Below are 12386 nucleotides of genomic sequence, written 5' to 3'. Positions count from 1 at the left end.
AGCATTAGCAGCATCATTCCAGACAAAGTCATCTGTTTTCTTCATCAACTGGTACAGTGGCATGGCCTTTTCACCCAAACGGCTGATACATCGGCTCAAAGCAGCAATGCGGCCCGCCAGACGCTGGACGTCGTTTATGCACGCCGGCTTAGCCAGAGAGGTGATTGCCTTGATCTTTTCCGGGTTAGCTTCAATGCCTCTGAGAAACCAGAAAACCCAAGAGCTTGCCTGTGGGAACACCAAAAACACACTTGGCCGGGTTAAGCATCATCTTGTAAACCCGGAGATTATCAAAGGTTTCTCTAAGATCATCTACCAAGGTCTCCTTCTCCCTGGATTTAACCACGATATCATCCACATAGGCATGAACGTTGCGCCCAATCTGGTTATGAAGACAATTCTGCACACAACGCTGATAAGTCGCCAGTGCACTCTTGAGTCCAAAAGGCATAGACACATAACAGAAGGCTCCAAAGGGAGTGATGAACGCCGTCTTCTCCTGGTCCTTAACTGCCATTTTAATCTGATGGTATCCAGAATAAGCATCCAAAAAACTTAAGTGCTCACAACCCGCCGTAGCATCAATGATTTGATCAATACGGGGGAGAGCAAAAGGATCAGCCGGACAAGCCTTGTTTAAGTCCGTGTAGCCCACACACATCCGCCAAGTGCCGTTCTTCTTGAGCACGAGTATCGGGTTAGCTAACCATTCTGGATGAAAAACTTCAACAATAAACCCGGCCGCCAAGAGCCGGGCTACCTCCTCACCAATGGCTTTCTGCCTCTCCTCATTAAACCGCCGGAGGAATTGCCTGACCGGCTTAAACTTCGGATCAATATTGAGAGTGTGCTCAGCGAGTTCTCTAGGTACACCCGGCATGTCAGAAGGTTTCCATGCAAAGATGTCCTTGTTCTCACGGATGAACTCGATGAGCGCGCCTTCCTATTTCGGATCCAGATTGGCACTGATGATGAACTGCTGAGATGAGTCGCCTGGAACAAAGTCAACAAGTTTAGTCTCATCAGCGGACTTAAATTTCATTACCGGCTCATGCTCCGTGGTTGGCTTTTTCAAAGACGTCATATCTGCCGGGTCAACATTGTCCTTGTAAAACTTTAACTCCTCTGTTGCACAAACAGATTCTGCATAAGCCGCGTCACCTTCCTCACACTCCAAGGCTATCTTTCGGCTGCCATGAACCGTAATGGTCCCATTGTGACCCGGCATCTTGAGCTGCAAATACACGTAACACGGTCGTGCCATGAACTTGGCGTAAGCCGGCCGCCCAAATAAAGCATGATACGGACTTCTTATCTTAACCACCTCAAAGGTTAATTTTTCCGCCCTGTAGTTGTACTCATCTCCAAAGGCCACTTCCAGCTCGATCTTACCAACTGGATACGCCGACTTACCAGGCACCACACCATGGAAAACAGTATTGGACTGGCTGAGGTTCTTATCAATCAACCCCATACGACGGAAGGTCTCATAATAGAGGATGTTGATGCTGCTGCCTCCGTCCATGAGCACTTTAGTGAATTTATATCCCCCCACCTGAGGAGCCACCACCAGGGCCAGGTGACCCAGATTATCAACCCAGGGAGGGTGATCTTCCCTACTCCACACAATAGGCTGCTCAGACCATCTTAAATAGCGTGGAACCGCCGGCTCAACAGCATTCACAGCCCTTTTATGAAGCTTCTGATCTCGCTTGCACAGACTGGTGGTAAACACATGATACTGTCCACAATTGAGCTGCTTTGGATTGGTCTAGTATCCCCCCTGCTGCTGCTGATGACCCTTGCCGGACTACTGATTAAAGCCCCCTTGAACATTCTGAGAATTGGAATTTGAGCCGCCGCCCGAGCCATGAAAGCCGCCAGCGCCTGAGCCGCCGCCTGGGCCATTATTGCCATTGAAAGCATTGGAATTCTTAAAGGCCTTCATGATAGCGCAGTCCTTCCATAGATGAGTGGCCGGCTTTTCCCTAGAGCCATGCCTCGGGCAAGGCTCATTTAACAATTGTTCAAGCGTCGGGCCTGACCCGCCGGCTCGGGGAGGTGGTCTCCCCTTGCGCCGGTGGTTGTTACCCTGTGAATTGGTGTTGGCCACAAATTCCATACTGCCATCAGCCTTACGCTTGTTACCTCCTTGGTTCGTCGGGTTATGCTGGGGGCCCTTGCCATTGCCATTCCGTTTTCCCTTCCCTGTCCTTTCATCATCCGACGCGGGATCCTTGGTACTATCAGAGTCGGCGTACTTGACCAGAGCCGCCATCAGCGTACCCATATCATTGCAATCGCGCTTGAGCCGCCCGAGCTTCATCTTCAGGGGCGCAAAATGACAATTCTGCTCTAACATTAAGACTGCAGAGCCGGCATCCATCTTATCAGATGAATGTATTATCTCTTTGACCCGGCGAACCCAATGGGTCGTAGACTCACCCTCCTGCTGCTTGCAATTAGTCAAATCCACAATTGACATAGATTGCCTACATGTATCTTTGAAGTTTTGGATGAACCGGGCTTTTAGCTCAGCCCAAGACCCGATAGAGTTCGGTGGCAGTCCCTTCAACCAAGTGCGGGCAGTTCCATCTAACATCATGGTGAAGTACTTGGCCATTGCTGCTTCACTGACCTCCAGCAACTCCATGGCCATCTCGTAACTCTCGATCCATGCTCCGGGTTGTAAATCAGCCGTGTAATTAGGCACCTTCCTAGGCCCTTTGAAATCCTTGGGCAGACGTTCATTGCGGAGAGCCAGCACCAGACAAGGGACACCTCCAGTCCTTGTAGGTATACCCGCATCAATAGAAGCCGTCGGATAAGCCGGGGTGGCTGGTAAGCCGTCAACTGAGGCACCTGCTCCGCCTCTTGCCGTGCTCTGTCTTGGTCTACCGCGTGAAAGGCTCCGTTATGAGCCGGGCCATGGCCTGGAGGCAAGTCATGGCGTCGGACATTGCTTGAGCCGGTCGCTGAGACCATGTGTCTGCTATAACTCGGGCTCCGGCCTGGACGAGGGGTTGAATGAATCCTGTCCCGACTATAAGAATATGCCTCCTACTGCGCCAGAGCCGTCTGAAGGAGTTCTCTGACCCGGCGGGTTTCAACCGCCGTTGGAGAGTCGCCATCGATTGGAAGAGCCACCAGTCGCGCCGCCGCGGTGACCATGTTTTCCAACGGGTTGGCATAATGAACCGGTGGTATTGGCACATACTGAGGCGGGGCAGCGTTCACCCAGGGAGGCCCCATCACTTGGGGCTGAATTGACGTTCCAGCCCCAGGCGTCGTGATCTCTGGCGGGTTACTGGGCCCTGCACCAGGCGTGTTGAAGAGGTTTCGAGGATCGTAAACCGGAGGGAGTCGAGATTGGGCCTTTTGATGCCTCCTTCTCATGACCTCATTGGACGCGTTCTGATCCATCTTGAGCCGGAAAGACTGTGCCTGAATTAGCTGAGTCTGGGCGTCGAGAGCCGCCCTCTCCGCAGCCATCCTGATCCCTTCCGCCACCAGATCCTCCTTGGCTTTTGCTAGATCCAACTTTAACTGTGCCACCTCCGCGTCATGCTGAGCTTGATCTGCTGGGGCGACCGTAGCGGTTAACAGGGCCGTCATCTTGTCTGTGAGATCCATCAGCACCTGAGCCGACGAGGGCACATGGCTTCCTGCCCTGGTGGCGGGGTTTTGAACAGGTTGTGCGCCAGCCATGAAGATTCCAACCCGGCTTGGCGGCTCGAAGGGGTCCAGAATACTGTCGCCATCGGAACAACCCCTGAGCCTGCCATCTTGAAGTTGGTATAAGGAATCGGTATCCTTTGTGGATGACTCGCCGTCAGAGCGAGCGGCCGTCTCATCACCAGATCCATATCCTTCAGAGAGCTCTCCATGGATGCATCCCACGAAAGCACGCTTCAAGGCAGGCAAAGTCCGGACAGGTCGTGCACGTTGAGCCGTCTCGATGAGATCGGCGCAGAGGTCCGGCTTAGGGCCCGGCTCACCAATCTTGCCAATAAAGACATGGATTCCGCCGAAGGGGACCCGGTACCCGTACTCAATTGAGCCGGCGTCGGGGCCCCAATTTGCATCATCAATGTAGAGCTTGCGCGATGACTCTTGGTCATCCGGCCCACAGCATATCCCTTGAGCCCTTCGAAGCTGCCCTTCAAGAACTCAAATCCACCATGCGCTAGCCCCACGGTGGGCGCCAACTGCTGTGGAATTGTCACGGCAGATGTCCTCGTGCAAGGACTTAGTCATGGAGCCATCGCAGCTAGGAAGCTTAAAGGGATTAAACGGGACAAGGAACACGAGGGTTATACTGGTTCGGCCCCTTACGGTGAAGGTAAAAGCCTACGTCCAGTTGAGGTGGCATTACTTAGGGTTTCGATGACCAGGGAGCTTAATCTCTATGCCCGGCTCTCGATCTGTTGTCTCTCGTCCTGAACCGCCACCGGGTCGTCCCTTTATATAGAGAGGTTGACGCCCCGCGGCTCTCAGAGTCCCGGGCGGCTTATAACAGTATCCGGCTCGGACTCTTAACTACTCTTGCCTTACATTACAAGTCTTGTCATAACGGCGGTTTATCACTACGGGCCTTAAGCCGCCTCCTGGTCTTAAGCCCACTATTGATCCGCTATCCTCTAGCCTGGTACTGGGCTTCACGTGATGATCATTATAACGTGACCCGGCCCCTCCTGGGCGGGTGACTCTAATGGTTATATCCTCAACAAGAACGGTCTTTACAACTTAGATCTGGGACATTACTGAAATAACCTAACCGCGGCTCAGGACGGCTGAAAAGCAGCTCAGAACATGAGACCGGGTTGATAAGAAGAAAGTGGTTGCTCCCTAAAATAGCCAAAACCAGCTATAGGGCTACTGTCACAAAAAGAAACTCAACAGCTATATGAGACGGCCAAAAAGTGGCTCAGAACTCATGACAGTCGTTGAAGAGAGAAATAAAAATTGGCATCCACCCCGGATAGCTAAAAACTGCTCAGATCATAGGCGTGGTGCTGGCACTGAAGAAAAGGAGACAAGGGCTCATCAAGATAATCTTCCAGGTTCACTGGTACTTGTACAGAGCTCAGTGTTGTCGTCAATCCTCATAGTCCTTTGTCACACTGAGGTGTATATCTGGCTTCCTTCACATATATCTGAGAATCTAATTCCCGAGGAAGACTTGTGTTCTGACTGATTCTTGCTTCTGACCAACTGTTGCGGATCTGATTCTGCCATCTGCTGTCAATTCACATTGTACTATCTTGCACCAGTGTCGTACTGAGGACGATTGGATGGCTTATGCTGAAAACCATCGAGGGTATCTTGCTGAGGAAGACTGGGCTTCGTGCTGAAACAGGAATAGCTGGACCATCCTCCTTTTTGAGTATGTGGCACATCCTTGCTTTCTTCCAGGCATATCATGTTTCAAAATCATCCACCAAGAAGAATCAAACCTTGTATCTGAACCATACCTTTGACTGAAATTGCACTGTTGGTCTTTCACATAGCTTATCTTCTTGCTGATCTGATCATTACTGCCATGAAGAGTGCACACTGAGGCAAACTTGATTATCCGTATCACGATCAGATATCCCCAGATCTCAATGCAGTCGGCTGAGAATTCCATACTGATGCCAACTTGATACTGACAGTCCATCCAGGATTTCTTTTGCCTTCAGCCAAGATTTTCCAAACTTCACTGTTGTCTGCTGATAATTCCATTCAGTTTATCTGAGCTTCCAAATATTTGAATTCCTTGCTGATTCTTCAGGTCCGGTGTTGGTTGACGAGCAACTTTAATGAGGGGAAAATAATGCCACACCGAGGGCCCAAAGAAAGAAGCAAAAGAAATGACGAAAACAACAAAACAAACACACAAGCACACAAATAATATAAAGCAATCAGCACATATTACTGCTACTCACACGATAATATGCATGCACACCTAAGCACACAATTGTCGCTGAAGCTCTGGTACTACGGTCTAATATGTTGTGGCGGTGTGCACGAAAGTGAGTCTGTGTGTGGAAAGAGTTGGCGTAACCAAGGCTACACCACGTGCTGGCTGAACGCCGGCTGGATCTGGATGGATACGGAGACGAGGACGGACTTGGCGATCATGCAGCGAGACACGGAGGTCACGACCACATCATCATCAAGCGTACAAAACGGAATCGTACACGTCCAAAGAACGAGATGACAGGGCAAACTAGGGGAGGAAAAGCAAGACTTGATGGCATTGCCCTTCTCCGATAAGAAATATCAGTAAGAGTTGCCGAAGGGACGAGATGGATGGCACGATTTGGGATAGAGACAAGTCTATCACCGAAATAATATGGGTGGGTGGCGGAAAGATAACGACGCGATACCTGAGCATAACTCCTGCAAATGGTGTCTGGAACACTTGGCACCAGGGCATCACTCTGCTGGGACAGAGATAACGCCGAACACCAAAGAGCAAGCATGCTAAGAAGGAGGGTGCAAGTAGTGGATCGAAACCGATGCCACCTATACTCACAAGATTAACCGTTAGCGACTAACTAATAATCTATATGCATGCTATGCAACAAACAAATGCAGCAATCAAGTGCAATAAACCAACGGGGCTCTATACTACCGCATTCTAACGTTCGCGCGGGCTAGGGCATCCTATAGCCAGACCTGCTCTGATACCAAGCCTGTGGCACCCCGGCTCAGAGAAACCGGAACGCCCCGTATTCCAGCCCAGAGATCAAGGAGAAGTCTTCTGGAATACGGCACCGCTTAGCATAGAACAAACCAGCTCTTTTATTGCAATCTATATGGGTACAAGGGGATAACATCGGCACGGTGACACTAGGCCTGCCACGGTTGCTCCATGCAAGCAGCAGAACAACACGACGCAGCGGAATGACTACTGGCAGCGGAACAACAACGATGGTGGTGAACTCCACTCCGCAGGGACTCTGGCTGGAACGCTTCTCCTAGCGCGCAAACAAGGAATCCATGGCAAACAAGCAATCATATCCGGCATGACCTGCAAACTGGCATGACACGCCAGGTCAGTAGATTGAATGTACTTGCAAGCTCACAGCAACCAAAGCAATCAAGACAAGCAATAGCATGGCAATTACAGATTATTAAGCAAGGATTAACATGATACTATCAGATCAATCATAGCATGAACAAGATGATACAGCTAGTACAATCCGAGCATGGCATAAACATATGAACATGATGATACTAGCATGCAACATGATGGAATTATCATGCACCAACTTACTTTGTCTGGGTTACATCGTAACCACCACATGCATCACTTACCATCACGGACATCACACGATCATCTCAGGATCCAATCAAGCTTGGTATTAACAATACCGTAGTAATCATACATGACCACAAGGAGCTTGACCTTTGCCCTTGACTCTCGCATAACACCACAAATATCCAACAAGTCGGTATTCACGATATCACAGTGATCCTCTCACAATCACATAAATATCAACCAACTTCTTTCATCATCAAACTGGGGTTGTTATTAATCAAATTATTATTATTACTGTTGACCCATAGTGTGACCGACATGAACTGGGCCCTTATCCGCGGGCGCAGCTATCGATAGATTTAACACACACACTCTGCAGAGTTTAGCACACTGTACCCACACCACGGAACCCTGGCCTCGCACTCCCATTCGGGTGGACCAAAGCGTTCCGACAAAACCGTCCTACTGCCATGCCACCCCCCGGCCACTCCAACCAACTCCCCTTTGGGCTAAGTCCTCGGTGGCCCCGTGCCTATCGAAGGCACCAACGACCACCGTTGTGGCAAAACGGTCCCAAACGGGGACAAGGATCCATACTCAACAACGGGCACACAAGGCTTATGCCGTCCTACCTGGCCAAGGTAGCGCCCGCGCATAACCTTCCCTCGCGGGAGGCACCGGTGAGAGGCATGACAATAGACCCAGTTAGGACCCCCCCCCATAAGGTAAGCGTGGTTGCACTGGTCAGCTCGATATGGTGGCACCATCACTCAGCCAACAGTTGTTCAAGTTCAATTTAATCTTGTTAAACTTGAATGCAATATGTTGAGTCATGATAAAAAAATAACATGATGCAACTACAATGCATGAACATGATATTAACATAAGCATGGGGGTGCATCTCAATCAACGAGCATAACAACATTTAACCATTTATCCAGATGAGCATGGCATACTGACGAGCATGGATATCACAACTAGAACACTACCCATAGCATGGCATGACCACTAGCATCAACAATAAATACCATGCAATAACATAACGATAAAACTACCATGCAAGTATTTAATCAACCAGATGCAAACAAACATGCATAACGGCGGTACTCAAAACAGACGACAGTCATGCACCGAAGACCATCACTAACATGTACTACTAGCAAACATGGTCCATAATAAAGTAATACTAGCATGACGAACAAAATAACAGAGTGCAAGAAAACATAGCATGACGGTAAACACCGATCCATAAGAATAACCGAAATACCGACAGCAATAGCAAAACAATCAAACAATTATTAAAGATTCAAGTTGGAAACCAATGCTTCTGCATGGCTATCATGCAAATGGTGGTTGTAGCTTGCCTGGGGATGAAGAAGGCTCTGGGGAGAAGTGTGGAAAGATCGCGGAAGGAATCGCCGGAAAACGTTCTCTCTCAGTGGGGGCTAATTAGGGGCAAGGACAAAATGGTCATTTTCAAAATGGTAAAACATAGTGAAAATGGTGGGAACAGAATGGGCTCGACGAGACGAAGACGTGGGCGTTGGATTCACCTCATTCGGAGTTACGGTTACGGAGTTATGAGGTGCAGAAGTTTAGGGACTTTTTTGTAAAAATAATATTCACAGCCGGGTCCCTGAGTGGATAAGGCAGAAGCGGTTTTGAGAAAATACGCTTTCCAGAGAGTAAAACGTACTTGCGCCCGAAGTAGAAAGGAATGTGCTTTCGGTTAAGGGAAAGCGCACTCCGCGGAGTACGTCTCCACTTAACCACGTCAGCGGGGCACGGTCAATGCGGGGCCGGCTCCTGGCCCGCTTACAAGTGGGTCCCGCGGTGCTCTCTCTCCTCCCGCTGGTCTCCTTCTTCCTCTCGACAAAAGCAGGGGAGAGGCGAGGCCCCGCGGCGCCGGCGATGGCCCGGGCAGCTCCGGCCGTCCCTGGTGGAGCTAGGACCACCGGCGGGCGCGGAATGGAGTGCTGCTCCCTCCTGGAGCAGCAGCAGGCGCTGGGGACGCCTGGAGTGATGGCGGCTCGTAGAGGCCGAGGGCAGCGGCGGCAGTTGATCTTGGGGCACGTGGCCACGAGCACTCCGGCGCCGGGCTGAGGGGTGGAGGAGGGGCGCTGGACTACGGGGAAACTACTAGAGGTGGAGAGGAGGAGAGAGGGGCTCGGCATTGAGTGAATTTAGGCCGAGGCTGATGCGGGCACGGCTGCCATGGGGGAAACCAGAGAGCTCCTCGAGCTCGGGCTAGAGGTGGGGAGGGCCTAGAGGAGTGTGTTGGGGAGGATGGTGTGCTCGGGAGGGGTTGGGGCTGGCTTAAATAGTCGAGGCAAGGCGGTTTGAGTTCGGGTGCCACCGCGGACGCGTGTCCGGCGCTGCGGACGCGTGTGCTTGCGGCCAAGCTCGAACGGCGACAAGGGGGAAGTGGACGAGGGTCACAAAGACGAGAGGGGCTCGGGGACAAGAGAGGAAAGAAGCCACCACGCCATTAATGCCTTGTCGGCACTGTGCGCCCGTGGACGCGCGGCGACGAGCACCGACAGAGAAGCGGACAGAGGGGGAGCTGGCTCCAGGGGAACAGCGACAATGCGGGCTAGCTGTTGGACACGACGAGGCGTGCGAAGACGACGAGAGGAGGAGGGGCCCGAAGCAAACGACGCTCAGCTCGCGTCCATTGCTGCCAGAGTGCGTGCAAACGACGCGGTCACCACTGTGACCGGCAAGGAGGGGACGCAAGAGGCAGGAAAACGTTGTCTAGCGTTTAGTCCTTTCATACTAGAGGCCTAGGGTGGTGATAGATCACGCAGAAGTGCAAACGAGAGATGTGAGTGATCGCCTGAAGTTTGTTGTATCAGTTTTGGCTGAGTACTGCTGATCAACAGGGAGATGATTGGGTCAAACAGAGTTGTCTGGGGTGTTTGACTATGGAAGGACTACGGTCCTGGAAACTATGGAGGGATTTGGACCAATATTTGATATAGTTGCTTCACAACTGCCTAACTTGGTCCAGAATAGAAATCATGATGATGCACTCAAATGGTGAAGCCACTTCAGCTGAACTTGGGCAGGGCAGAGTTATTTGGTCATATGAAGATGCTGAAAAAGGTTTCACACCATTTGGATAAACCAAAATGGTACTTCCTTCACAAACTTCCCCACTGACCAGAAACTTGCAGAAATTCTAGAGGTAAAATGGCTAAATGGATTGAGCCACAACTTGGTGGAGGGAGTTTATATGGATAGGAGAAGGCCTAGAAAAATTTACAGCCATAATGAAGCAAGATAAAATATACTTGCTTCACAAACTGAAATTTTGGACAGAATCAAGGATTTGAAGCTGTGCTCACATGGAGGCATTAAATGAGCTCAACTTTGGTGGAGGGCTATGATTTTATGATATGAAGTACCATGCAAAAGTGCAACTCATTTGTATATGCCTAGCTTGTACCTCCTTCACAAAGTTTCTTTCTGGACAGAAACTTTGGAAAATCATAATTAAATGACTACTAGGCAAATGAGGTTGCATTTTGGCATGTGGCAATGATATGGACAGGAAAAGGTGTCCAAGGAGTTTGAGGTCAATTGGGAAAAGGAAAATAGCACTTTCTTCACAATGTGCCATTTTAGGGCAGAATAGGAAATGAATTATTTGAGCATGATGATAAACATGGAAAATGAAATGTTTTGCCATATTTGAGGAAGATAGGACCCAAACAATTTATGAGAGTTATTTGGGAATTTTAGGAGTGATGGAAATATAGGTTGCTTCACAACCTAGGGCAAAAAGGATGATTCCTTTAATAGAAAAGGAATATTCCCAATAAAAAGAATATTGGGATTGGGCTAGGATGGAACTGATATGATCTAGGGAAGGATTTGAGGATGACAAGCCACTCTGGAAATAAAGAAGAGGCCATCTTCTTCAGTTTCCCGACCACAAAGCCACGGAAAAATAAAACTCAAGCAAAAACCTCAGAAAAACAAATGAAAATGAAAGGGCAAAAAATCAGGCTGTGACAGCAACGGCCTCTACTACCACGGGTTCCTGTTCATCCAACCCTCCACCGAGAACTGTTGATCCAAACCCCCTCAACAACGCTCACTGTTCATCAAGGGAAGGAGGCAGCAGTGTTTGATCGGCTTCAGTTAGCAGCAGTAGCGAAGGAATCACTCGGGACAGCAAGGGATCGATCGCTCGGGTTCAGTTAGAGCCCAATGCCTTGCTCGGGTTCAGTTAGAGCCCAACGCCTCGCCACACACGCGCGTACGTACGAGAGAAACGCGCATCGCTCAGCCCCGGCCACCCACCGTAACTGGGAACTCCCCTGATATTTTCCTCGCCCTCGCTTCTACCACGGTTTTTTCCGTCATGGACGGCCCAAAGAATGTGATGCAGTTGCGTCTCCGTCCCACCCAGGACAAAAAGCCCATTTTTTGTCATGATTTTTTTCATAGAAGTAGGACCCCACCACATCTATGATGATACCGGGTTTTGTCACAGTTATCATCATAGAACTGTCATAAGTATGACAAAAAAAATTTCGTTCGGCCCAAAATGTCACGGATGTGTCTTTTTTTGTAGTGTTGTCTTGCTTTTCTTCTCCTTTGGCTTTTTTCCTTTGCCGCCTTCCCTTGGCTGCCGCCTTGCCAGCCAGACAGCTGCTCTACGGTCTGTGGCTGCGTCAAGTACTTGGCTATTTTTGGGAAGGCAGGTACTTCAGCCGTTTGGAACGAAGCAAGTTAAGTAAGAAGCCGGTCGGCCGGCTGCTCGGCAACCGGTCGATGAGGCGAGGAGCCGGCTTGGCCTATGTGAATGCTTTGGTCCTTAGCCATTTTTCGTGTGGGCACCATTTCCTGCCTTTAACTCTTGCCAGCCGGACAGTCGCTCTGCGAGCTGCGGCTTGTGGCAAGAGAGGGCTTAGGTGCCGGCACACTACTTTGTCCGACTGCAGGTAGCACCGACATAGTACAAGCCGGCAAGCCCCCCGGGCCGACTGGTCGAACCCAGTGCTAGGCAGAATAATGAAATAACACATTCATAGGCATAGAACTTATCATATAGATAAAAATGGTAGCCCCCGAGTGCTCCTCGGGGGACCCGATGTCTTAGCGCTTAATACAAAAGGTAGCATGGTAC

Source organism: Aegilops tauschii, chromosome 3 (assembly GCF_002575655.3).
Source record: "Aegilops tauschii subsp. strangulata cultivar AL8/78 chromosome 3, Aet v6.0, whole genome shotgun sequence".
In the NCBI taxonomy this organism is placed as follows: Eukaryota; Viridiplantae; Streptophyta; class Magnoliopsida; order Poales; family Poaceae; genus Aegilops; species Aegilops tauschii.
This window is presented reverse-complemented; position numbering follows the sequence as displayed.